Below are 2,537 nucleotides of genomic sequence, written 5' to 3' on the forward strand. Positions count from 1 at the left end.
AACACAGACAATGGACACAGGGGTGTCGTGAACTTTTTCAAAACTAGGAAGAAGCCTTGTAGCCAGAGTTGCCCAGGGGTGATACGGGAACCCAAGGGAGAGAAAGGGACCCCGCGGCGCCGGATCCTTGCAGCCAGACAAGCCCTCGTCACGACCACCGCCCCTGGTCCCGGCCAGCCGCTCCTCGTACGGCCGTGGGCCAGTGCGGGGCCACCTGTCTCGGGCCCCTCAGCAACACCGTCCTGCACCAGGAAACGAGGGTGGACATCGTGCGTCCCCGCCGTGCCGTCCCCTGCCTCATCTCTGCCACCAGGTCAGCAAACGCCCACGGAGCACGACTGTGTCGCAGGCCGTGTCCAGGGGACCAGGCAGCGAACAGACAGACAGGGACCCGGCTTGGGCTGCACGACGCAGACACCTTTCCTCTGGTGACTTCGGGATTCGATCTCCGCCCCAGGACACGGGTCACGCCCTGCTCAGCAGGCAGCGCCCCATGTCATCCACATCACAGGAGGACTTGAGGGAGGCTAGAGCTGCCCCGGCCTCCCCCAGACCCTCCCCCCTGCCCCCTGCTGCATCCCGCCGGGCCGGCTCCTGTCACACGTGGCACCTGGAGCGTCAGAGCCAGGCAGCAGGCGCCCGAGGCCCTCCAGCCGGCCTGGAGCAGCTCACACCTCAGACCTCCACTCCCCTGATGCCCTCGCTCGAAGTGTCAAGGGTACCGGTCACCAAGGGACACAGCCCACCCAGGGCTCGGCGACACCGGCTCTGCGGGGTCCCGGTTGTTTAGGAAGTGTCGGTGTCGGGGATCAGGAGAGGAAGGGACAGACGGTGTGGAGCTGGCGGCTCGGCTTGCCGTCTGGGGTCCTCAGCACACAGACGTGCGGTTCCCAGCCAGCCACCAGGGACGGGAACCAGAACCTGCCGCCCACTTGGTAAAACAAGGGCTCCAAGTGACATTTCCTTGGTGGTTTTAAGCAAATGCCCTGTCATAATATTTGTGCTGGGTTGCCTTTTACGATTTTCTGAGCTCCTAGGCTGTCTCAAAGAGAAATCTTTGAAAGGAAGGCCAGCTTAGCAGAAAGGTCAGGGGTTTGAAGACCAAACAGTGAGCTCAGGCGGCCAGACGAGGCTGCATCTCCGTTGGCGTCGTCCTGAGCGGCGACAGCTCCTGGCTGGCAAAAGGAGAGGCCCCAGTGGCCACCAGCTGGTGCCTTCCCCCCAGAGGGCTCTTGGCAGATGCGGCCAGATGGCACCGCTCCTCGTGAGACCCAGCGTTTCCATGGGTGCCCAGACAGCGATGCTCGCCGTGGGCCCGACACAGCCTGGCACCTTCATTTCCTTTTAGACACAGGTACTTGGGTCCCAGCCCCGAGAACTGTTTACTTAACTGGTGGGCTCGTCCTGCAGAGAACCAACCTGGTCTGCTTCAGTGGGTTTTAAAGCAGCTTCTGTGGCTTGGGCATGTCGCCCTCCCCCCTCGGAACGTGCCTCTCGTCCGCTCGACAGCGCTCGCCCAGCACCCACCGCGGGCCGGCGGTGGCAGCACAGTGACGGCCCTGGCCCCAAGCGCGTCCGTCTGTTCGGCCACTGTTCCCACGTAACCGAGGACGAGATCGAGGCTCAGAGAGGCTGAAACGTGTGTCCCAGTAGAACTAGTAGGGCCTGGTCTAGGCCACGGTTGCGCCCAGCCTGCGGTGCTGGCTTCCCGCAGAGGGGCGCTGCGCTTATTTTGAAGGCTGAATTTTTAAGCATGAACTTTCACATGCTGGGACTCCCCGGTGGGACGGGCAAGGCCAAAGACAGTTGACACCAGAGCAATAAACATGGACCCGTGCTGGCCACCAGCTCGTTAGCCTAACTTCTCCGCCCTCCCCATGGGTGGGGCTGGGCCCCGGGCTGGGCGGGCTTCCTCAGCCTCACCCACTGCCCTCAGCTCACTCATCTCCTGAGGCGGTGACTCCAGATGGCCCGCGTCGGCTCCGAGGGTGGCTTCTGATGACAGAATCCAGGCAGTGATGAGGCGGCCCGTGTGCCCGCTCACGCCCGACGCGGCACAAGGTCACCCCAGGGTGCGGGGTGCAGGACCCCAGCCCGCATGGGGAGGGGTGCTGCTTTGTTCCCTGCCTTCTGCTCCTCACCCCCCCAGCCACATGTGCTAGAGCCCCTGGGTGGCGCCCAGCTTCTGGCCCTGGCAGGAACCCCGGGAAGGACAGGCGGCTCCCCATTGCCCCCCTCCTGCTGAGCACACTGGAGTTGCAGAGGTAGGGAGAGGAGGCGGCTCCCTCTGTGGGGGTGTGGGAGTTGGGGAGACAGGAGAAGGAGGGCGCGCTGGGGCAGGGTGCTCAGAAGAGCCAACATCCCTATGCACGCGCCGGAACCCAGGTTCCCTGGGGCGCTCACCCCAGCCAGGAGCATCCCTGGGAGCTGGAGGAGGCAAACTCCAGCCCGGCGCGCGGGTGGGGCGGAGACAGTGGCTGGGGCCGCCCCCTTCGCCCTCCAGCGCCCCCCACGGCTGGGCGCGCCCACCGCCGGCC

This window comes from Pteropus alecto, unplaced genomic scaffold (genome assembly GCF_000325575.1).
Source record: "Pteropus alecto unplaced genomic scaffold, ASM32557v1 scaffold45, whole genome shotgun sequence".
NCBI classification, from domain to species: domain Eukaryota; kingdom Metazoa; phylum Chordata; class Mammalia; order Chiroptera; family Pteropodidae; genus Pteropus; species Pteropus alecto.